Source organism: Cimex lectularius, unplaced genomic scaffold, assembly GCF_000648675.2.
Source record: "Cimex lectularius strain Harlan isolate CLEC.00 unplaced genomic scaffold, Clec_2.1 scaffold128, whole genome shotgun sequence".
NCBI classification, from domain to species: Eukaryota; Metazoa; Arthropoda; class Insecta; order Hemiptera; family Cimicidae; genus Cimex; species Cimex lectularius.
The window spans coordinates 358,148-384,641 of record NW_019392876.1 but is presented as its reverse complement, the minus strand read 5'-3'; the positions used below and the strand labels follow the sequence as shown (position 1 = coordinate 384,641).

Below are 26,494 nucleotides of genomic sequence, written 5' to 3'. Positions count from 1 at the left end.
CGCATCTCACGATCTCCAAATAATCTTTAAAAGTAAGAATACCATCAAATCAACGAAGGAAAAAGATTAACTGAAAGCGATCTTTAGGCGAAGGAGAATGGAATGACATAATGCTATTATTTGTGCAAAAGAATGAGTACAAAAGTAAATAAAGCATTATTAGTTGTTTATTTTAGGTAAGATAGCCCCTAATTGCCAGTAACTAATATACAAAAATAATGGATTTAATTTTAAAATAATAAATGGCGTGGTACTTTAAGTTTGTCCATCAGTTTATTCAAGCATGAAAAGCGACTGACAAATGAGATATTATTGCACAGTAATAAATATATAAATATACTTCTCCAATCTGTTTATATGTACAGTCACGCTACTATAAACCGTAATACAACAAGCTTACTGTTCATTGTCTAAATCTAATATATGATTATTCGGAGATCGTGAGATGCGGTCTGGTGTGACTTAGGTTTTAGAAAAACATTTCTTTATGGTGCCAACGTTTCGATCTTCATTCAGATCATCTTCAGGGCCTGGGATTTACAAATATTGTTTAACTTTAACTAATACTTGTAGAATGTGGATAAAAATTGAAATTATACTCAGTTAGTAGAAAAATACTTTGACTGAATATAAAAAATCTTTCTTTGCATTGTATAAATTCACTTTTTTCCACATCCTACATGTATTCGTTAAATTTAAACTATGTTTGTCAATCCCAGGCCCTAAAGATGATCTCAATAAAGATCGAAACGTTGGCACGATAAGAAAATGTTTATAGAAATGATGAATGGTGGAGTGAGTGCGGTGTTCGATCCTTTTTAAAAGATAGTTCCTACTCACAGTAAGTTGTTCTGCAAGGATATGGATTTCGAGCCCGTTAGCTCATCATCAGGTTGAAGCTACAACCACGTCTCTCGACATCAATTGCAAAAAAAGAAAATGTTTTTCTAAAAGTCACACCAGACCGATCTCACAATCTCCGAATAATCATTAACTAACGGTCACTAATCACCACACATTTCTAATGTATAATATTCATTTTTACTTTCAAAAATAATATAGTCGAGTATTGTATATCTATTAAATTAATCAGAAAACGTGTGTAAGAGAGAGAAATATGTGAGAGCGAGAGAGTTATATATGAAAACCCGACCAGATAGAAGTTTGCTCTTGTACAAGTATGAAAGACAGTAAACTACAATAAACAAAAAAATTATTTACTTTAAGACAGCTCGTTTCTCACGGGAGATGTCGGCTCTTATTTCGTTACCTCTTTTGAAACAAAGAGAGGGAGCAAACGGTTATAAATCAATTTTAACGGTTTCCAGTTGGGGAAACCAAGAACATCGAGTTTCGCCCTAATTGTGTTTAGGCTCGTTTTCCAGCGGCCTCGTCTATAACAAGCTCTTATACAATTAAATTTAACTTTACTTAGTAAGATTGAGATATAAATTTTCCGCCAAAACCTGAAAGTGAATAAAACAATTTGGATTTTTAAATACATTATTTTTAATAATCAATTATGCTTAAATTTTGTCTTATACACAATCCACTTGTCTTATCCAAATTCAGGTTTAAGTGTGGTCAAAAAATAGGGAGAGTATGCTCAATACCTGAATTATAATTTTCCTAACCCAACCACAACATAGGTCACTCATATAGCATACTTTTTGGGTAATTTGGAAAGATCAAATTAGATTTAGAATATATATATAAATTAAGTCAACTTCGCTGGTTGATTCCTTTTTAAAAACTTTATTTGCGAAAGTTGACAAAGACGTTGACAGTTGACAAAGAATAATTAAGTTTACCAATTACAATGATGTGACTTCACTGGTTTCTAGGCAAGGAATGTTCTTACATTTTAAATTATAAACAATTACGTTTCCCTGGTGGGAGAGAGTGCTGATTGCAATTCTGAGAATGCCACCTGCATCTTAGCATTGCAATCTGATAATATCCGATAACTCCTCCCTTCACAGATTGAACCTTAGGGTTCAACTATTTCATTAATNTTTTTTTTTTTTTTTTTTTTTTTTTTTTTTTTTTTTTTTTTTTTTTTTTTTTTTTTTTTTTTTTTTTTTTTTTTTTTTTTTTTTTTTTTTTTTTTTTTTTTTTTTTTTTTTTTTTTTTTTTTTTTTTTTTTTGAGGGGCGCGAATCAGAGAAAGATCGAGGAACCAGCACACCAGAAGGGCGCACCCACACATCAACGCCCCAGCATGCTCAACCCCACAACCCACCCCCAGCCACAGGGAGTCCATGTTACACATTGCTCGTTTATATTTTGTTGATTAGATTACTTCATTTAAAAAGTGAAACAGCTTTGTAAGTGTACCTTGATCATCCCCTAAAAGTTCAAGTAGTGTATTTGGTAAAGCGTACTTATTTCTGATACTGTCATATAGATGACATGATATAAGCATATGCTTTACAGTCACAGTCTCATTGCATAAATGACAGATCGGTGGTGGCTCACGAGCCATCAAGTATCCCTTGGTGGCTCTACAGTGCCCGATTCTCAACCTAGTTAGGATCGCTTCTTCTTTTCTTCTAACTCTAGATGAGGAAGGCCAGATTCGAACAGTTGATTTTATTTACCGAAGCTTGTTATCTGTGACATATGACCAAACCTTTTGCTATTGTGTGCATACTTTAATTTCTAAAGCGGAATTTAAATCATTCCTTGTGATCTCGCTGATTTTGGTGCCATTTACTGCAGCTTCTTTGGCAGCTCTGTCCGCTAGATCGTTGCCTAAAATATTCATATGCCCAGGGATCCCAACAAAAATGACACTCTTCCCTTGCTGTGAAAGACACTTCAGAGAATAAAGGGCATCCTGGACCATGGGGTTATTTGAGAACCGGTGGTTCAAGGCCTGTAGGGCAGACATCGAATCAGTGCACACGACCAGTGTATTGTTCGAGCAATCAATTCAGTGATTTGATTATTGCCGTCATTTCAGCTGTATGAAGCTATTGAGTTTAACGAAAATAAATATTTTCTATCTCCAACGACACAAGCTGCTCCCACCCCATGGGGGCCTTTAGAGCCATCCGAATATACGTATGTTGGTGAAGGTAGTTTACTCTTGATGGTTAAGAATTTTTGTTTATATATATAGCTAGGAGTGTCATTTTTATTGTGCATATTCAGAGTCAACATTATTTTGGTTTTGGTAGTAGCCAGGGAGTATGACTGAACAAGTTTCTTTTTGCAAAGATGGTATCATGAACTGTACATCCAGTAACATTAGCGATATTCGAGCAGAAAAAGGAGTCGGCTTGATAGTATGTTGACTATTATGTGGAGCGTTACCTCCAGGAAGAAAATTTTTTTCATATTGTTAATGATAAAGATTTTACAGAATTTACTTGCCTCAATGCTTGCAATGAAATATAGACAGGTGCTAATAAATCAATTTAAAAGACAAAATATAAAAAAACGTCCACATACGTAGTAAAAAACTATATCTGATTTTTTAAATAAGTATTGCACTGTTCTGTTGTTATTAGTATACAGAGTGAATTTAACTTTTGTTCTCCACCTAAATTTGTTGGGGGCGATTTTGTGAAAAAAAAACCGAGCCACGAAAACTTTTACGTTTTGTCAAGTATATCAAGAATCAAACAGCTGTGATCTAATTCTCACGGAAAATGTACTAGTAATTAAATATTAAGATATCGTAATTAAATATTTTAAATCGTAAGGTCATACTTTCAAAGGGGTTTTGACCGCTGAATTCAAAACTGAAAACGGGTTTTATATTGGACTCAAGTTATACGCAAAACACTTTTTCGAACACTGTTCTTCGGACAAACGAAATATTCTCAAAATTCTTCAAACAACCACCAGCTCACGGTACCGCAAGAAACATATCAAAAGAATTTCCTCAAATAACATAGATTAACACGGCGCACTGGATGTTAAAACGCGATTCAGCGTGGTGAAAAATTTCAATCCGCCATTACCAATTTAAAGGAATCAATGTTTGACCAACAAAATTTAAATAAAAATTTATTTTTTTGACTTGTAAAACTTTTGTAAAATCCGCAAAATAGATTGAAATTTTTTGAAACAATCGACCCAAATTAAATTTTCTTATATTATTCCAGTCACATGATAAATTAAATTTATGGAGTTTTGAACGAAAACTTCAATATTTTCAGATCAAATCCATAAATATTTGAGTTACCGTTATCAGTTGATCACCAAGTTGGCTTAATGGCCCCAGCTTATTAAAATTCTAATAGTACCTAATAAAAAAATGGCTTTTGGAACCATATTTAATTGAACAATAAAATAGGCAGCATAAAAATAAATGGCCATGTCTAAAATTTACACGGTACACTTATCATAGGAAGATATATTTATTTTCATGTTTATTTATTGAAAACAATTACGTATTTACTGTTGTCGATTAAGTGATTTTTAGCTTATCAATGTACAAATGTCAACTAACCTGGCATACTAATGTCCATGCTGTTGCCTTTGTGGTGTAGTTATGGTTATGTTTTGTCAAAATACTAAGAATATACCTAAATAAAATTTAATTGTACATTCTACATATTACCGGACAAATAAGAGATAGATTTATATTGCATAAACAACTTTAAAGAGTAGCAATTTGTAAATATTATTGCCCGTTGTGTCTGTTTCATTTAACTCATTCTGACGGGACCCGAGTTTATTTTTAATCTTTAACGCCTTATTATTTTATAAAAGGATCAAATATGGACAGAAAATGTTTCCCTTCGTGACTTGTGAATGTTGAAAACTTCAAGAGACGATCACCATAAAGCTTTAATGGGAGAAGACTCAAGAAATAGCGGATGTACTCGGCATATCAGCAATTCCAGCATCCCATTTGCTGAAACTTCTATTAGCCGTTTTCATTACCGTAGAAATCCCAAGGGGAAATCCGGTTTGTACTTTATTTTACAAAACGAGCCGAAATGACGACCTATTTCTAAAATTTACGGAGGATCACAGATCTGCACACTAACCGAAATTAAAAGAAATGATAAATGATGTGTGATATGTAGGTACATAGGTAGGTGCTACTAGGAGAGTAGGAACAATCTTTTTAAAAAATCAAGGATTGTATCATAAATAATACAATATACTACAAACTGAATCGTCCAGGATAAGATACCATAAGACGTTTAAACCGTCTTTAAACAGGACAAACGATTGTTAGATTTTTAAGTACTCTTAACGCAAAACAGAGCAAACACAATTTCACTCGCATATATCACGTTTCCTTTATGAAATTCATAACGCAAACAATGCTCTAAATGGTGTTACTAAAATCCTCTGTATTATTTCTGTTATTAAACCAAATAAACAAGAGTGTATATACAAAAACTGATAAGAAACAACACAAGAGAAATGAGCAGAAATTGTGTAAACATAAAAATAATTTAGGAGTAGCAAGAAATAACGGGTGGTTGACAAAATATTAACAAAGGCATCTGCTGTAGACGATTAATGAATGTATTTATATAGAGAAGCTTTCGAACAAAATCAAAAAGGTACTAAAATAGAGATACCTCAACATAAAAGAAATATACCAAAATTTGGAAAAAAAACATTATACGGCTTTTTAAGGTTGAGGTTAAAAGGAGTTGGCAGTTTACGACCTTACGCGCCACGACCGGTATTGTTCTATTGTGCAATTTCCATTATTATCTAGAGCTCTTCTTTAAACTTAAGGATTTTTATCAGATCGCACAACTTTTCGAAGCACTCCCATGAGTATTCTTTAGGCTTTGACTTTTCCTTTCCATTGAGTTAATCTCAGTCTACATAGAGCAATCCAGTTATCATTTAAATCATAACACATCCTAGGTTTAGTAATTCTGCCGTTAGTTTCTACAAAGGCCCTTTGATAAATTGTTTCCATGGCCTCTGTGCTGGAATGCATTACACTGAACCGACGACATTCTTTTAATCTTATTTCTGATGGATCTGCGTTTTTGGCAATTTGGCGCCAACAAAAGATTCAGGGCCGAAGGTGTTCTCATTGAACTTTCCCGGGACAAATTACCGACTTCCTCCTTTAGATAAAATATATTTTAAAAAATTGTTTTATGTTCAATTTATGCTGTGCACATTGTATAAACTAAAATGTAAGAATTTTCCATTCTATTACGGTCAGCCAAAACAATATTTTGCCTGAACTTATTAGACAATGCTGGTATGACTGAAGATGAACGTTGACTTGACACAATGTTGTCTGAGCATAGAATAAGTTTGTCAAATAATAATAATAATATACTTCATTTACTAAACAATACAAGAAAGTATGCATGTACAGCTTGAAAACTTACGTTGCAGTAAGAAAATGACAAGATTAATATAATAATTTTAATATATTCTTCCTTTCGACAGCATTTAGAGACCAGAGGTAAATAAAGATAGAGTTAGATAGAGGGATAATGCGAGGAAGAAAGGAAAAACGAAAGTGAGAGAGAGAGAGAGAGAGAGAGAGAGAGAGAGAGAGAGAGAGAGAGAGGGAAAGAAGACAAAAAGTAAATAACGATAAATACAAATATGGGTGATATAGTAAAACAAAAATATCAAGAAAAATAGAACAAATAAAATAAAAAAATTGTTGATAACAAGAGTGAAAATAAATCAAAATTAATTGGTGTACTAAAAAATATCTTTTTGCGAATTTCTTGCAAATTTAATGATGAGTCGGTAATAGAAGTCGAGGAATGTATTGAATTGAGATTCCAAAAATGTGGATGTAACAGTACAATACGCAGTAATTGGCAAAATCTAGCTTAGCAAATAAAATAATAACTAGACCTTTCTTGTGTCAAGGTATAAGAAATTTCCCACTTATATGGAATTATATAGTGACTTATGCCAAATTACGTGCAAAAGTATAAAAAAAAGTTGGAGACTTATTTTAGATAATAAAATAAAGTAGGAGCACCGAAATGTTGCATTTTGTACTGTAATAGAAAATGTGGTTTTACAAAAAGATCAAAGGTACTTATTTTAAACCACGAAAGTTTACGTTCTATTTTCCTTTGTTTTATCAATTAAAATAACAAACGCACAAGCATAAATGTCACAGGACATTAAGTAACTTGTCATAGTCTCTCAGAAACAGCACATCCAGTTTAGGTTTTGGAGCGTGAAAAGGTTAAAAAGACTGAAGGAAGCGAGATGTAAGGTCTTATTTAAATCTCGGTTCGGTTGTGAAGGAAAGAAGACAAAGTAGGTTAGGGAAATGGGTAGGCAGTCAGTCAATTGTTAAGATTGCACGCGGACTTCACTTGATCGTTAAAATCAACACAAGATAATTCTGTTTATAAGGAAACGCGCGAAGCCGACGACTTGAAAGATGTTCACATAATCACAGATCTGAAAGACTAAGTGTCGGAAATGTATTTTCACAATATCACAAATATTAGCAGGTCGTATCAAAGGGTCATACGATGTGAGGCCAACTTCCCACAAACGAATACGAATCGTTTGTGTTGTTAAAGATTTTGCCAAAACCTGTTGTACTTCATTGACAATATTTCTGTCCTCCCTAAGCGTCGTAATGCGCTGAAATCCACTACCAGGTCTCCTATTGGCACTTCCATTCTTTCGGAATCGGGCAAAAGCCTAGGGAGTCTCCTTCTAGGAGACCCCGCTCTGAGAAACCCCAACTCCTCTGCGATATCCACATGTCGGTGAGTTCAATTACTCGTTCTCAAATAATATTGCGAACTTCTGGTTCAAGGTGATGCCTTTCCATGGGTAAAGAGAATACAACTGGATTAAAATGGAGAAAAGATGAAAAAGATGTTTGTTTACAAAATGAGTAATCCTCATGTTTATTATTCTTAAGTAAATCCGTTACATTTGTTTGTCTTCTATTTAGTTTTAGCCAACTAATAAAAATAAATCAGTTAATTTAATTGAAATTAATAGAATAATAATAAATTACAACTATCCCTACGCATTTTTGGGCAGTTTATATAGATTTGTTACAAACAAAATTTTCTAGCCAGTTATTTTTTGAATTCGGGTTTGGGTCAATATAACAAAACCCATTAACAATATCACCCTAGCAATTTGATTTATCGATAAAGGGTTAATTTTTTATTCAAACGATGTACCAATTGTGCGTGGGATGTTTTATTAAAATTTTAACGTAAATCTGAAAAATCCAATTAAGCGAATAATGGATTGGTAAAAATCAAATTTAAAAAATCCAATGGTAGATAGCTTTATTATCCAAAATGATTTTAAAACAAGAAACAATTTTCTCATTTTGAATGCTCTCTATGGGGAAAAAAACCACCTGGATCATTCTCATCAGGGAGCAACACCTGGCATCGAGAAAATTAAATTTCATTAATCATACACATATTGGCTTGGAAATTTCCATTTAAACGACAGAAGCACGAGAGCAACAAAATTCGGAATCCAATTACGACGCTTGCGGCACGCCTTTCAATTTCATTAATGCGCCGTTAATTCGAAATGCTGTGCAAGTGTAAAATGTGCCCTTTATATTGTAGGCATATTTACTTTTTTGAATGTTTTAAAGAAATCATTAAGGTATGTGCACACAATCGTATTTAATTGTGAAAAAAAGAGTCGAAGGTGTTGAACGAAATGAAGACGTTTCCTCCGGGGGTAGTTCTGACGGTAGTGCCAGTGATGTGAACAGGTGAAATCAGAACACCAAATTTGTAAAATATATACATCCATATGGATGTATGTAAAGGATACAAATAATCTCTCTCTCTCTCACCCTCTCTCTCTCTCTCTCTCTTTCTCTCTCTCTCTCTTTCTCTCTCTCTCGCTCTCTTCCTCTCCATCCCTCTCTCCCTCACTCCCTCTCACCCACTCTCCCTCCCTCACCCTCTCTCTCTCCGTCCCTCTATTTCTCTCCCTCCCTCTCTCCCACTCTCTCTTTCTCTCTCTCACTCTCTCTCCCTCTCTCTCCCTCTCCCTCTCCCTCTCTCTCTCTCTCTCTCTCTCTCTCGCTCTCTTCCTCTCCATCCCTCTCTCCCTCACTCCCTCTCACCCACTCCCCTCCCTCACCCTCTCTCTCTCCGTCCCTCTATTTCTCTCCCTCCCTCTCTCCCACTCTCTCTTTCTCTCTCTCACTCTCTCTCCCTCTCTCTCTCTCTCTCTCTCTCTCTCTCTCTCTCTCTCTTTCTCCCACTCTCACTCATTATCTCACTCTCTATTTATCTATTTCTATAAAATTAGCCTTTTTAATTGTAGTTATATTCGTTTTTCTATTGACGTTAAAAAAACATTTCCCACTGATAAAACGAATTTTTGTCTGAGCAGATGTCTGCAGAATTCTACATCGCGCTCGCCGAGTCCCTTGAGAGTGAGTTGATTTAAAATGCGCCCCACGAGGTCGCGCTACCGTTAAACATCCTTTGACGGAAAAAATTGTTGTTAAAAAAAATTGCATAATACAGTTTTCCCTTTTCATTAGTCTAAATTCTGATGTTATCGGTATATAAAAAGTAGTGATAAACTACGAATTAGGTGGATACTTCTTTCAACAAAAAGAAAAAAAGAAAAAGTCCTTTTCAGCCTATCTTTTAAAACTTCAAGTAGTTTTCAATTTTATGATGGTGCCTTATTCCAATTCACAATTTATGCTCTGGTATTATGCTAAACAGCACTTAGATGAGATTAATATTAAAATACGCTGCAACAAGTAATCGTTCTTACAATTACAAAGTGTGCAATATTGAAAAATCTGGTCCAACCTGCTTATATCCTTGATTTCTTTCAACCTTCTACTGTGCTTGATGAAACTGGGATTCATGGTTAAAACAATTTTGTTTATTACGCATATTGAATCCAGCAACAGCCATTTTTACATGAAAATATATTATTACTTCTATCAACGTATTACGAAGAAGTACTGTTTTTCAAATATTTGTTATTAAAACGTTTATTTTTTATGGTCTTAAATTTTTTATAGTTTAAAATCGTCTAATTTCTTGTCGGTATTAGTATGTATGTTTTGTTTATCATTTGGAGTTATGTTTTCTGTTGTCAAAGAATTGGTTAGATAGTAGTTACATTTTGCTATTCTATACAAAATATAAAAATTTAAAAAATAGATCAATATAAATTTAAATAAAATAAAACTCATATTAATTGTTTTTTAGTTTATTTAAAAAAATATTACGAGAAGGCTGCGCATACAAAAAAATTGGAAATTACATCAATTACAAATTTCTAAAAAATAGAGTGACCTCTCTATAAAAATAACACTGTCTATTGCTTTAGAAGTTAATAAAATCTCAAAGTCAACAATAAAATATTTACAACAATAACGGTTTTTGGAACTATCAACTAAAACCAATTGGGTCTTGCTGGAGAGCATCGTCTGTCGGCCGTCCTCCTAGCTCCTACTCGTAGGTAGATCGATGTTCCGTGATGGAAACGACAGTTTCCCACACAGCAAAAAAAATATATATATCCCTTGTTTCCTCGTGGTTTTTTTTTTTTGCAACCTCTCTCGTTTCTGTACTCTCACTCTGATCCTGTCCGCCCCCACCAAACACGTAAGCTCCCGATCCAACATCCAACCCCACTGGATGACTTCCGTCACTGTCGCCTAGGTCGGTAATGATCCCTGACACGTAACTCGGTCTCCGACCCCAAAATCGAGAAGATGATAAGTAAAAACTACAGCTTACATTTCTCTTATGTAACTTATTTAACTGTAATAATTTGTGTCTTAGAGAAATAAAGTAAAATGACCGAAAAAAAAATTTAGAAATATAAATAAACTCAATTCGTTCATAGATAAAACAATTTCAATTTTCGCCGACAGAGAGAAATGTATGTACATCCCCTTAGTACTTCGGAGGAAATTGGATTAACGTAAACGTGACTAATTCATCTAACAATCGGCTTTGTTTCCAAATAATTCCTGTCCAGGAGAATAAGGAAATCGTTAGGAATACGTCAGAGGTAATTACTATCCATAGTAGCCCGGCCCTGTACTCATAATTATTCGCACACAAAATATCCACAGCGGGCCCCAAACCAGAGCTCCGTAAACTGGAAAAGTTATCCCACACCTGCATTAATCAGAAATGATGTCCCTGTCGGACGATTATTTCCTGCTGGAAACAAGATTTTTACGTTTTGAATTTGTCAATGCCAACAATACGACAAGCCAAAGAAATGTCAGAAATACAAAATTATCAACAATATTTTCAACCGTTCAACATACCGCCTGCTACAACACACAAACCACATAAATCACAATAATAAAACATTAGTTAACCTTCAATAAATACTAACTATGAAACTCGATACTAACTACTAATTATGAAATTCGATAACTTCTTCAGAATAACAGGAAGAAAACAAAAGATGCTATTGGAGAAATTTAGTCTCTATATTTTGTATAACGCTGTATATTAACAATTTATCAATAATCATTATTTAAAAGTATTTTAAAATAAATCGATGATTTCACCAGCATAATGATTGCATCCAGTGCCGTTTGCAATCATCGTGTTCAATAATTTCATTTTACGAACCCGTTTTTACAACCCCCCCCCAGAAATAAAAAATTGGAAAAAATTGGTGCTGCGCAATGTGGAAAGTAATCCCCTAATTAGACAAGGACTTGTCAGGACTTGGACAGGATCAATGAGTTACAGACGACCAGTTAGTTGGACCTCTGCGAATGGATGCTAAACAAATAATCATAAATCTACAAAACATGGTAAACCCTGGCTTTTATAGAAGATATAGAAAGCATAATAGGAATTTCAATTAATTAATATTTTTAAGTATGGTTTTGGTCGAAATGAAAAAGTTAGTGCCATGAGCGGGATTCGAACCCACGATCTTCGGCTGGATACGCCGCTGCTCTACCACTTTCGATCCACTCCGACACCAACTCCCCATCTCAACCTACAACCTTTCGAATTTTCCCTCTTCTTGCCATTTTCAAATGTCGTGTAATCGGATTGGATTCTCAGCATTAATGAGGAATGATGTCCCTGTCGAACGATTATTTCCTGCTGGAAACAAGATTTTTACGTTTTGAATTTGTCAATGCCAACAATACGACAAGCCAAAGAAATGTCAGAAATACAAAATTACCGCCTGCTACAACACACAAACCACATAAATCACAATAATAAAACATTAGTTAACCTTCAATAAATACTAACTATGAAACTCGATACTAACTACTAATTATGAAATTCGATAACTTCTTCAGAATAACAGGAAGAAAACAAAAGATGCTATTGGAGAAATTTAGTCTCTATATTTTGTATAACGCTGTAAATTAACAATTTATCAATAATCATTATTTAAAAGTATTTTAAAATAAATTGATCTATTAAGATATCCTATCTGAACCAAGTTAAAGAACAGGTGTAATTTCTAGGTCTCTACATAGACTAAAGATTGAACTGGAATTTGAATTGTATAAAAAAGTAAGAATAATTCTTACCACTACTGTAAGAACTTACCACTACTCATACCTACTGAGCTTGCGAAAGAACATTCTCAAAAAAATCTTATTACTTGCATGTACTTCATACCGTCCAAAAAATCATCCTCAATATTTTTATTTTTCAACGTCTGATTGCAACAATTCTGAGCACAAAGCGCTAAGGCCAAACATAATTATAACTAAAGTAATCATTGTAATTTTTCAATAAAATTTGTCAGATTATATGAGCCACAGAACTGGGTCAACTACTGGTGTACTAAAGCATATCTCCTCAGTTTTGATTTCATTTTCAATACATTAGTTAAAACATATTTCAGTTATTTCTACAAGATGGATTAGAAGTTATCTAAACGTTAACAACTGTAATATTTTGTACCTATGAAAGTGGTGTATTTGTTCTTGTATAATTTAATATTAAGCAAATAAACAAATTTAATAGTTAATTGCACCTTAATCTAAAAATATTATACTTGTAATATACATAAAAACATTGAAAAGTTAAATAAAATTGTTTTAACTTTTAAATCGTTTAAATAAAATGGTGAATGCTGAAAACCCTTAGATATTTTATTCTCTCTCACTCACTCCCTCTCTCACTCTCTCTCTCACTCACTCACTCTCTCTCTCTCTCTCTCTCTCTCCCCCCCTCTCTCTCTCTCTCTCTCTCTCTCTCTCTCTCTCTCTCTCTCTCTCTCTGTCTGTCTCTCTCTCTCATTCACTCACTCTCTCTCTCTCTGTCTCTCTCTCTCTCTCTCTCTCTCTCTCTCTTCCTCTCTCCCACACCCTCTCTCTCTCTCTCTCTCTCTTCCTCTCTCCCACACCCTCTCTCTCTCTGTCTCTCTCTCTTCTTCTCTCCCACCCTCTCTCTCTCTCACACACTCTCTCTCTCTCTCTCTCTTTCTCTCTCTCTCTCGGGCTCTCTCTCTCGCTCTTTCTCTCTCTCTCCCTCTCTCTCCCTCTCTCTCTCTTCTTTCTTTCTTTCTCTTTGTGCTGTACTTTTATTACTGTAGTTTTAGAACAGTTAATTTTCTTTTAATTTTTTTTTTGTTATGGAGATTTTTTAAACTTCATGTAATACAAAAAATATTGTCTATTATTAAAATTAATAAAAATGTAACTTTAATTTATAAATTACTTATTGTTACTGATAGATCAGTACTGATAGATAGACTACTGGAAATATGTTCTATAAATATAGCAATACATAGAAATGAAGTGTTGATTTATCTAGATAGATCTCAATCCATTGCTTTCCGAGTCCTGAAATCCTGAAACTGCTGCTCTCGTATGCTATTTTATCGTCCAAAAATACATAAACATGGTCATAACCCAGCCATAAATATAATACGAGAACTGGAAATCAAAGACGTCGAATTTCACGTATTTGCAAACGTGTCCCCCCAGCCATTTCTTGAGTTGAGGTGAGATTTACGTGTTAGGAAAGTCGGCCAATATGGGCCGATCGTAAATCTGTCCGATCTTTCAGACTTTGCCATTTTCAATCGTGTACAGTGAAGACGTGGAGGGCTCGAAGGGGGTCAATGCTGACAAATCGCACAAATAATGCCGAACCGGGGGCGTCAACCGAATTGCAATTATTTTGTAGGGGATGAAAAAAAGTTTCGACCATCGGTAAAATCTCAATATCCCCAGATTTGAAATTAAATTAATCTTAGAATAATCTGAATCTGACCTTTCATTTACTCACTGCCTGATCATTCAGCTAGGAACAAAAGGAAGAAACAAAAGATTATTGATTTTACTTTAAACTACAAACAACTGAAATGATGTAATAAGTGTACTCCCAGAGATGAAAAATTAAGCGGCAAAGGTTGATTAAAATGAGCCCTTTCAAAAAATAAAAACTATTTGATAACTTCCCTTTCTAATTTAAATTATATTATCTTGAAAATCCCAAAATCGCTGAATAACATTTAAAATGACTACTAGTATTATTAGCCTTGGTAATTTTCCTCTTTTGTGATTCTTTCTCTCAAATAACTGAGGTAAAATACATGGCGGGGTTTTGAAAAGTATGCTGTAAAGGGTTCAATTAGAGAAGAGGAAGTTCAATTTAAAAGGAGCCCGCACAAAACCGAATTTCCTCAACGAAAACCGTTTCGAAGTCTGATATCGCCTGAATCCTAATGTTTGACGAAAAACAGCAAAACATTTCGGACCACCTAATATACGTTTCGCCTCTTGTCCGTCATAATTTTCCCCGACGCATCCCAGATGTGTCAGGTTGCAATCCGGGCCAGGACTTGCGTCGTGGGCGTTGATTCTCGGGAATTAATTCTGTTAAACGGCCTGGAAATTTCAGAGAAATCCACAATTAATAGCCTCTTGCGTAATTTGGGTTGCTGAAATAGTTTAATTGACTTACCGAAATGAAATAACTCCAAGGCAGAAGTTAAGGTTAAAACGAAAACGGATTAAATTATCCACCCTCTTTTATAAAAAGGGTTTTAATTACTACTATTATTAATACTAAATAACACTGCCTCAAAAGAATAAAATATCTCTATTATTTCATAAATACCATAATTGCGTCAACTTATTTTTAATATTATGATGTAATTAAATAGTAATTAATTTTTAAATGGAATAAAATATACATTTTTTATATATTTTAGAATTAAAGGTTGTTGTTCCTAAGTATCCTACGACCTGTCATCAACAGAATACAAAACCATAAGAACATTCTCGGATGGCACTGCAGTTCTGTCAATGACTCATATTATTGAAGCATCGACAAAAAAAAAACTGCAAAATATGAGTAACCGGATTGATTGCTGGTTTATAAAAAAACCAACCACCTGGTTTTTGCACAAAAAAATGGCCAACTTTGAAAATGTATATTTTCTCAGCCTTTTAAATCACAAAGTTGAGCTAGGTCGCATTTTTTTAAAACGTTTATGCTGAACAAGATGACTTTTTAAGTATTTTCCTAGCTCGAGTCATTCATCAGTAGGTACAAAAATTTGGGAACATGTTAATTTCCGCACTTTGTACAAAAACTTCAAATTGAGCTGTGAAGCCAGGAATTTGTCTTTGGAGGGGCGTCCTATAGCAATCAATAGAAAATTTTAATAAGCTTTCAATTGTTCACCTCCCACTTTGCCCGATTTCTCAATCGTTTTCGAGTTATTCTCAACTTTTGGGTAAGAAACGTGATTTTTTACTCTCTCTAAAAATAAGACCTAACGATGGTCTGGTGAAAAGGATGCTTGGAAGCGGGGTTTGTATTCCCCAGGCACTGCAGCCTTCTGGCTTATTGTACATTCCTTGTTCCTTAGTTCAGTCAATAGACTCAATTCTTCTTCTTAGAAGTATCAAGTCATTGAGTGTTGCTGCTGCAATTTGATTCCCTAAGTGTTTTCCGTACGTTAGCTTAAACCTCCATTGAGCTGTTGCTTCGTATTCGAAGATGATATGAGTGGCTGTTTCCTCCTCCTCATTACATAATCTGCAAATGGGGTCATCGCTGTATATACCCATGTTTCCTCAGATACCGGTTAGTAGTCCTACCACTCCTCTGAGTTTGGCCCTCTCCAATTGTAGCAGTGTTTTTGCCAGTCTCGATGAGGGTTATTTCATCATACGTTTACTATGTCTAGCACCGCTAGAGTTTATCCGTTTTTTCTTTTGTTTTGCTTGGATTCATTCTGCGATGGAGGATTCTATATTTGTTTTTGTTATTTGTTTTTAGGTTCGGGGCCTATGTATGGTCTTGCAGATCCTCCTCTGGCTAGTCTGTCTGCTTTCTCGTTACCCAAAATTCCCAAGATTTTGGATGCATTCATTGACTAGTTTTAATGTGATTCTTTTACATACTAATGCTTTAATATCTGCTTGGCTGTCTGATCTTATGAGGAATGTTTTGTCAGTGTAACCTATTTTAAGATTTTCCAGGGCACAAGCATTGATGGCATGTATTTCCGCTTGAAAGACCGAAGTGTACTTCCCTAATGAGTTTGATTGCTCATGTTTTGGGCTTGTACAGAAAACGCCTGATCCGGTTCCTTCGTTTGTTTTGGAGGCATCTGTGTACCATATCATTGTATCTGATGCTCTCCTGTGTTCTTTTTTTTTTGTAGTCCGTTGAGACTTTATAGGAAGTTGTGATGATTGTTTCCGGGATCATGTAATCAGTCCCCATTTCTAATAATGGGTGTCTGATTTTGTTGATTATGGTTGTATGCCCGAATTGTTTAGTTCCTTTCCAATTTAATTGTTTCTGGAGCCTAAATGAGCTTTTCCTAGCCTCTCCTTGTATAAATATTTCCAGTGGAGGTAGGTTTACCAAAGTTTCTAATGCGTTTGTAGGGGTTGTTCTCATCGCCCCTGTGATACATAGGTTTGCTAGTCTTTGTATGCTGCCTAATGTTTGGTAGCTACTTTTTGTTGAGCTTTGTTATTAAGTGTTAGGTTATTGGGGGGTCGTATTACTACCGTGTAGCCAGTAATTAGCCAATAGGCCATATTCGGTTTTAGTCCCCAAGATTTCCCTAAGGTCCTTCTTGTGGTCATTAGCGATATTTTACCTTTTGCTATAGTATGTTGCAAGTGAGGATTCCAGGTTAATTTCTTATCAAAGATTATTCCTAGATATTTGACCTCAATTTTTAATAGCAGCATTTCGTTATAAAAGTGTAATCCTTGTATTTCTACATTTCTTTTCTTGGTGAAAGCAATTAAGGTAGTTTTTGATTGGGTTTACTTTAAGTCCCCGTTTTAAACACCATTGTTCCATCAGGTTTAGTGCTCTTTGGGTGAGCTCTTTTAATGTTGAATCGAATTTTCCCCTGACTAGTATGACAATGTCATCTGCATAGCCTTGGATATAAAATCCACTTTCATTTAGTTTGCATATGAGGTCGTCCACTACCACATTCCACAGCAGAGGCGAGAGTATTCCTCCTTGCGGACACCCCCTCGCCACCACTGTTTCTACTTTTCGTGGAACATGGAGGCCTGCACTTTCCTGCTTTTTTGCATTGATTCTATCCATCTACAGCAGGAACAGAAAGTATGCATTATCAAACTTGACCATTTTCGTCATTTTTTTTATAGACAGTTGTATAAGCTCAGCTATAAACATACATCCATGCACACCTATTACTTCTCAAAACCCCCTCCTGCATATCCAGCTCTTCTAATTGACCATACGGGCAAGCCTTGAGAATCAGCCACCCCGACTGTTGGAAGTCCGGGGTCAGGCCTTCCGTTCAGGTTATTGGGGCCGAGGTTGGACTTCAGAGGATATCACCAGCTTCATCATTTCATCCCAATCACAATTTGATTCTAGATCCAAACTCACTCACACCCTTACTTACTCTTAAATCATTCTTTTTTATTTACATACCAGTCATTCGAACAGGCGGGGGGAGACTCGTTATTTATCCATCACCCTTACACTTATTATATACTAACTTAATTGAGGGTCGATGAGGTTTTCAATATTCTGCCATCAACTCACATTACACATTCTCTCTCAAAACACATTAGGAACACAAAACTATCAGTACCGTATACAATTTCTATTAATTATTCTTTTTATGTAAGGTCTTGGTTGAGATGAAAAAGTTAACCCACGACCTTCGGCTTCGAATCCCGCTCGTGACACTAACTTTTTCATTTCAACCAAGACCGTACATAAAAAGAATAATTAATTGAAGGAAGTAATTTGGTCAATTAGACCACTAAACATAAAATGAACTATATACGATAAAACAACCCTATTTCTTCCAAAAATCAGAACATATGACTCAAATACTGCTGCCGATTTTTACATCGGGTGTCATTCTTACACGCTGTCTATATGGAGCCAAGAAATTGCGCCCTTCAATTACGTTGGACACATCTTGCCACCTCTCTGTAATGCCGGACACTTATGCGAGCTTTGACTCAAAAGTAAGTGTTCGTGTGTCAACTCGCGTGGCCTTTTCTTAATTAGTGAAAATTAACCTTCATTTACAAGTCAGATCCTCCGAGAGCCACTTATTGGCATTGCCGGATTGTCAGATAAAAAAAAGATTGTAAAATTATAATAAATGAGTCTGTACACAACAGAAAAATCACAGAAAACATAACCAATATAAACAGATATATAAAACCAATAAAAAAAGATAGTACCGACAGAAAACAGCGAAATATGATTCAAAACTGAAATGGGAAGCACTGATTAAACGATAACAAAAAGAAAGGGACAAAGAAAGAACAGAACATTCATCTTTTTATTTTAACGAGGGTATTTCAACTCCGAGTTTATATGAAACCTTGGGTTGCCGATTTGTAAGGATGTCGGGTTCGAATGCAGGGCCGCTGGATTCGAACCCGGGACCTTTACCTTACTGAGCGCCGTGCCAATTCCTAAAGCGGCCCATAGACGGTCAATATTAATGTACAATATAGATTGCATAATAAGTTGACGGTTGCCCCTTAACGTTCAATAATATTGTACAAAATTTTGTTTGTGCAATGAACTTGAATAGTTTATACCACTTGTTGATATTGCGCAATAATGCCAACAGACAGTGAAATATTTTCCGGTTGTACAATATATTTTCAACTTTTCGTCAATCATGCAATGTATTGCACAAACTTTCAATATCGTATACACACGATCAATTAAATTGCACAACCCAAAATATTGTACAATAATATTGAGTCTATGGGCCGCTTAATAAACCGTTGCTTCCACCGACGTACCCCAACATTCATCTTTATGCATAGACAATGTACTGCATTTTGACATAAACTCTCCAACGTCAGTTCAGTGGGAACTGCGCCCAAAAAGAGTAGGAGTTACAAAAATTCAAAGTTAAGTATTTACGAAACATGGTTGACGTTGCAATGTTATGTTACATTAAACATTGTCTCTAACAACAAAGTCCCTCATAGTTTTTGTGGGCTGAATTAACTCATTATTTACTTTAAGAACGTAAATGTTTATTTAGCGTTAATTAATTTCAGATGTCAAACAAAACAAACCCAAATAATAAACTGTGGTAAATAAATATATTCTGCTTGTTACAACTATTACTGACTATTTACACACTACCCTGCCAACTCAAATAATTTATTAACTAATATGTTAAAAAAATTACGCTGTATTTTTAATGCTTGTTATTTATTGAAAGACAAACAGGCAGTCAGATATTTATAGTTACCAGAATCAGTTAAACGGTATTATTATTTTATATTATTATTTTTGTATGATTAGTTATATTTTGTTTCTACGACATATTTATTGGCCATTAATATTAAATTTTAGCGAAAAATAGCCATTCATTACGCAGAAAAAATCAACCAATTTTTAACTTTTCGCAAAAGTACTTCTTACAAACCATTGATCTTTTTTTTCTCTTAGGCCTTGATTGCCGGTTCTTGATTGGACTGCTCTGCAGCGTGACAAATTAAACATAAGGGAAAAAAATTAATCCAATCAATCCACGATTTGACCACATTTTTCCAAACACGGACCTCACTGGCGTTAATTGAACCAATTGCGAAAGCGGCATCATTACTAACCGATGATCCTTCCCATTGTTACAGATTATTTCAGTTTGATTATTTGATTGATTGAGTTGATACTATGATTGAAAAGTATCCTTTGCCAAGCAATGAAGTGTAAATTTAGCTATCAGATTTTTTTTAAATAAGTTTACAATTGAGAATAACCAGGATGTAATGAACTTACCAATTTAAGTCCCATGTACTATCATATTAATCGTGAAAATTCGAGAAACGAATACAGATTAGAGATTCAATAAAGAACAAATCAACAAATGTGAGTTTAAACCTGAAAATTCTATTACCCCTTGCAGCGTACCATCAAAAACATAATATTTTTATATCCTGTATGTAAAACGTTGTTTTATCCTATAAACAAGATGACCCTTTTATCATATCCGATTGTAATAAAAGAACGAAATTGCTTTGACAAGGGTCAACGTCGGTAATATCACTTTTATACTATATAAAAAGTACTTTTAAACAAATGCAATATCGGAAAAGTTAGGCCTAATATTGAATATATAGTAAAAAATTATTTTAATAAAGTCTATAATTTTAAATTCACTAGTTTTCGTGGTCCGCTTGACCAATTAATATTTTTCAATTAATTAAGGTTTTTAGTTGAGATAAAAGTTAGCGTCCGAGTGGATCGAGGAAACGATAGCTCAATTGGTAGAGCAGCGGCGTATCTAGCCGAAGATCATGGGTTCGAATCCCGCCCGTGTCGCTGACTATATTATATACTATATACTACACTATATATTAATAAATATCATGCATACTGACTCAGAGTGCTAGATATTCTGCTCGGAGTAACTGGGTAAACAGTCTCCACATTCACGCTAATAAATTACATTCGCAATGCCCCGGAGTATTCGTTATTATTTGGACTGATTGGCAAAAAAGCTTGTCGATTCGTGTTAATAAATAACATAGGATAGATAAACACATAATTGGAAAAGAAGTCCCTCGACTCACGCTATTAAATCCATTATTTCCAATAATTACTGTAACATTGCAAACAAGATGTCGATCCACGATAATAAATAACTTGAATACTGTCACTCGGTATGCCTCGGGGTAATTGCGGAAGAAGCCCCACGATTCAGGCTAATAAATACATTGTTCCAATATATACAATACGATAACATGTTTCACAAATATAAACGTACATTCTTCCATAAGCACTTAATGTAGTATTGGATCAGCTGTACTTACGTTAAAAAGAGTTAAAAAGGACCCTCAGTTTATTAGAATTCTATTGGCATCATAATTTCGTTTATACATTACAAACAAAAAAAAGTTTTATAATTTTATGAACGCGCTGTTGGAAAATAGAATATTAACTTTTAAAATCAATTCCAACTTTTATGCAATAACCCAAATTAAATTAGAGGAATTTTATATAAGTTTCCACGTCAAGAGAATATAATAAGACCTGGGAAGTCTCGTATGTCAGTTGTAGTTGGCAATATTACTCTTAAACTAATTTTTTGACGCCCAAGAAGCTTAATTTTTTTTCGGCTGACCAAGGTTCGCCTCGGGAGGCCCTGTTTAATCGCTGAGGGCCCTATTGTTTTTATTTTGGCAAGCGATAACGCCGGTAACTTCGGCCTTTGCACGGGAATAAATTAGTCTCTCGCTTTCCTGGATCAGCACAAGACGCACCGTTTACCGAATCGATTATCGAACCTAATATCGATTTTCTTTGGACCTTCACCATCGATTTCTTCTATTCAACACCTTGTCGTCATATCACCGACCTTACGGACTACGTCACTAAAACGTCATCGGGCCCAAAGGACCAAAATGTTGGGGGGAAGGGCGGATCTTAATTGACCCTGCAAACTTCCCTACCCGTTTCAAGAGGTACAATTAAATTTTGTTTTGTTTTTTCTCTTTTAAATAAGGTGGCAACTAACAAAATGTTACGCATGTGTTTTGTTTTACAAATCATCATATCTGTTTAACTTCATTATATTTCCTATTATGGATTTTTAATTCTGGTAAAACAGAATAAATAGAAAGTAATAAGTATAGAAAATAATATAAATGGAAAAATAGGATAACAACTCAAAATGCAAGCCATTATTTAGTGCATACTAAACCTGAAACACTTTCACATAACACCAATACGACACCATAAGAATAGCACCACACTTTATGTGAGTATGAAATACTTAGTTCAAAATTTATATTTACATCTTAAATTGTATTTTTTCCAATTAACATATTTCGTAGTTTACCCAGCACCGAAGATGTCCCGAATAAAGGTCGAAACGCGGGCAAAAAATGAAAAGTTTTTTCAAAACTATCTCAATCTTGTCCGCTCCTTACGACTTCAACAAATTATGAATGAATAGCTCACTAAGAAACAGACATATCAAAAATTCTTATAAAAGGTTAAATAATTCTTTTAGATAACTAATGCTGTAGGAAAACAATTAAAACCCTATTTGGAGACCCAATTTATTGGTTTCATTGGCCGTCCTAATTTCATTTATACATTTTGCAAAGTTGTATCATTTTTTGAAGGCGCTTTGAAAAATAGAATATTAACTTTTAAAATCAATTCCAACTTTTATGCAATAACCCAAATTCAATTAGAATAATTTTATATAAGTTTCCACGTCAAGAGAATATAAGAATGAGGCCTGGGAAGTCTCGTATGTCAGTTATACTTAGAAAATTTTGGGCTTGTGTTTAGTTTACAATTCATCATATTTGTTTAACTTCATTATATTTACTTTGTTATCATTTATCAACTTTTTATATATTTATGTAGATAATCTAAGATGGGCACGTTAACCAAACTTTATTATGTATTAATTATTTTTATTATTAGATAATAATATCCTAAAATTTGAAAACGATATGTTTGAAAAATAAGACTAAATTTAAATGTGTGGTGATTAGTGACCGTTAGTCGATGATTATTCAGAAATCGTGAGTTGCGGTCTGGTGTGACGGTTTTACAAAGCAATTTTCTTTATCGTGCCAACGTTTCGATCTTTATTGAGATCATCTTCAGGGCCTGGGAATTGCAAACATTGTTTAAATTTAACAAAAACATGTAAGATGTGGAAAAAAGTGAATTTATACAATGCAAAAAAATATTTTTTTGCATTGTATAAATTCACTTTTTTCCACATCCTACATGTATTTATTAAATTTAAACAATGTTTGTAAATCCCGGGGCCTGAAGATGGTCTCAATAAAGATCGAAACGTTGGCACGATGTCAAAATGTTTTTCTGAAACCTACATCACACCAGACCGCATTTCTGAATAATCACTAACTTTAAACTCAAATACAGATATTTTTTGGTTTATTATATAAAATGTAAATAAAAATAAGACAAAATGCAATTTTTTAGTACTTACAAATTTATGTAAATGGCATTGTTAATGCCAATAAAAAAATCAAAAATACTTTTATTATATCATATTTTATTAAGTGTGTAAATATCATACAATACTTATAAAAATGTAAACTAATTCTTTTAGATAGTTAATGATGTAGGAAAACAATTAAAAAGTTATTAGGAGCCCCAATTTATCGGTTTCATTGGCCGTCACAATTTCATTTACATTTTGCAAAGTTGTATCATTTTTTGAACGCGCTGTTGGAAAATAGAATATTAATAGGAAAATTAACTTTTAAAATTAATTCCAACTTTTATTCAATATCACATCGAGTAACGAGAATTTTATACACGTTTTATTGGCGCTGTCTGTAGAAAATTAACGTTTTCAAAATTTCTTGTTAAATTCATAAAATTTCGGTTTCAATTATGAGATTATTTTTAGCAAAAATAAAGCAATTACTTCAATATAATAATTCAAATCTTTCTTTTTTTTCATTTTTAAGTGTTTATTATCAAGGATGTTTTTACAAGGACATAGTTCTCTAAGTCGCAGGTTATTCGAAAAAAAAAATCTAAAGGAAAACAAGAAATCGTTCTTCTTTTCAAATATTTAGTTTTCTTCTTAATAAAATAAACTGTTCGTATATTTTAATTTTCAAGTAAATGAGTCTAATTTAATAAAATAAACAGCGTTAAGGCTGAAATAACTGAATTTTAGTTTTGAAATGCTAGTTATAATTAAAAACTCGACGCATAAAAATTTAAGATATCACTTTTTTTATAAATACATTATCAGAATAGTTATAATAAATGTTCAACAACAGGATAAAGTGTAAATATACAATTGCAATAATATACACGTACCGGTTATCGAATTTGTTTAGCCTGTCAGGTCCGGGTTCGTCGTGTGATCTCGTCGGGGTACGAACTCCGACTGAGGGTTACAGCAACCCCCACAGCCGACGCCGACCCACTAAAAATCTCCGTTCATAACAGACCTCTAATTCCGGACGGCTTGAGCCGACAATGGAGGTAAAGTGGATTCATTTCTACGCTCATCAACCATCTGACTAAAAAGGGTTGAAATATATTTCGCAATTTCCGCGCGGTGCCATGGTACCATTTAACTCTTTGACGCTTTCGTTATTATTTTTAAAAATGTACTTCCTACTAATTTTGCATTTTTTAGTACACAAAAAAAAAAAATTGACAAAAAATATTTGTGAAATGTGATACATATTACTGAAAATGGCCATTAAAATTAGCTTTCTGATGATGAAGTAGTTCGGTAGTTTTCAATCATTCAGGTCTGCCTAGTTTCGCTTGTTTTACTAAGCTTCCTTGTCAATATACATACTTTGATTGAATATACAAAAATATTTTTTTGCATTGTATAAATTCACTTTTTTCCACATCCTACATGTTTTTGATAAATATAAACAATGTTTGTAAATCCCAGGCCCTGAAGATGATCTCAATAAAGATCGAAACGTTGGCACGATAAAGAAAATGTTTTTCTGAAACCTACATCANCACACACACACACACACACACACACACACACACACACACACACACACACACACACACACACACACACATGTCAATATATAAAATCCTTTTTCGCTTTTGTGAAAGATGCATCAACACTTCTAACGAACAACGAAATTTTACTTTATACTACATTACTACTTTAATCAATAAAGTAACCTATCAATAAAGTAAAACTTTAATCAATAAACAATTCCAAACATTCATTCATGTGGAAATGAAGAGTACTGAGAACTAGTTTGCTCTAAAGGATAATTGATTTGGTGTTATGATTATTGGGCTAAGTCTGCTAATTTACTTAGTTTGCTTAGCAATGTTGCATGATTGAATAATGCAAATCCGTTTTAAAATAACTTCACTAGTTTTCGTCGTCCGCTTGACCAATTAAAAATGGCAAAAAGAATGGAAAATTCAAAAGGTGGGGTTGAGATGGGAGGTTAGTGTCCGAGTGGATCGAGGTCACGATAGCTCAAGTGGAGCCGTGGCGTATCAAGCCGAAGATCGAGGGTTCGAATCCCGCTCGTGCCATTGACTTTTTTATTTCAACTAAAAACCTTAATTAATTGTAATATATTAATTGGTCAAGCGGACAACGAAGTTAGTGAATTTAATTATTACAAATCCAAAATTCCGTTTTAATCATTTAAATTAAAAATTCGACATTGAAGTAAGTTTAATTAGCTGCTGTTAATATTTACGCAATATTTACCGCTATAAAAGTATATACTAATAGGGGATAAGGTATAGGGATAAATGAGGCAGCCACATGGCTCCGCATCTCGCCCTTGGTAGATTTATTTGGTTGGTCTATTTTTTTTATAACTCACTGGACATCTCCAGGTTGTTAGTCAACCTACATAGGCTTGCCAGCGGTTGCTTAAGAATTTTGCTTACGGCTTTTCCTATTCTAGTTGCATGATACATAGACCCTCACAAAAACATAGAATGTATTTTGTAGTATCCTCTTCTTCCAGGCAGTACCTGCATTTTCTCACTATTATATACTCTTTAGCACATTTAAATATTGTAATAACAAACATTGAAAAAAAATCTTGATCTTTATATCAAACCAAATTTAAGAAATATATTCAAATGTTTTTTTCATCTAATTATCACACATAATGAGAAAAATTGGGTTAATTATACATAAAGGGTAAAATATACATTTTAAAAATAAATTATATCTTTTCAGATTATCGGAATGAGTTTAATTTGATCCACAGTGGAGTGAAACTTTTTACAAATATTAATTAATAGGAAGATAATTAGCAACACGTAAATAAACCGAGCCTTAAAGTTTGTTATTCCCAAACTCCGGCTAAGATAAAATTACGAACTTATTTTATGACCAACCCAACACTTCTATTTAAAAATATAAACAATATAAGAGGAAAGTATTTATACTTGTACAAATGTTAAGTTAGAAGATTTTTTTTCTTTTTTCAGCCCAGTTGAAATTTCCATCTGGATTGCGAGCTTATCTCTGTTAATCTTTTGATCGATAATCTATTTGCATGAAGGTTCAACTTCAGGTGAAGGTTGAATTTCACAAGGTGTGCATGAAGAAAGGAATCAATC

General features: G+C 34.0%; 1 protein-coding gene across 1 annotated transcript in view; it reads right to left on the bottom strand.

Annotated features, from left to right (window-relative positions):
- The window catches only part of LOC106669465 (suppressor of lurcher protein 1-like), a 185,284-nt gene extending 160,994 nt beyond the window's left edge, over positions 1–24,290 (bottom strand). Inside the window, exon 1 of the mRNA XM_024228964.1 lies at positions 24,230–24,290. The gene's annotated coding sequence lies outside the window, so the exon portion shown is untranslated. The remainder of the gene's footprint in view (positions 1–24,229) is intronic.
- Positions 24,291–26,494: the final 2,204 nt, after the last annotated feature.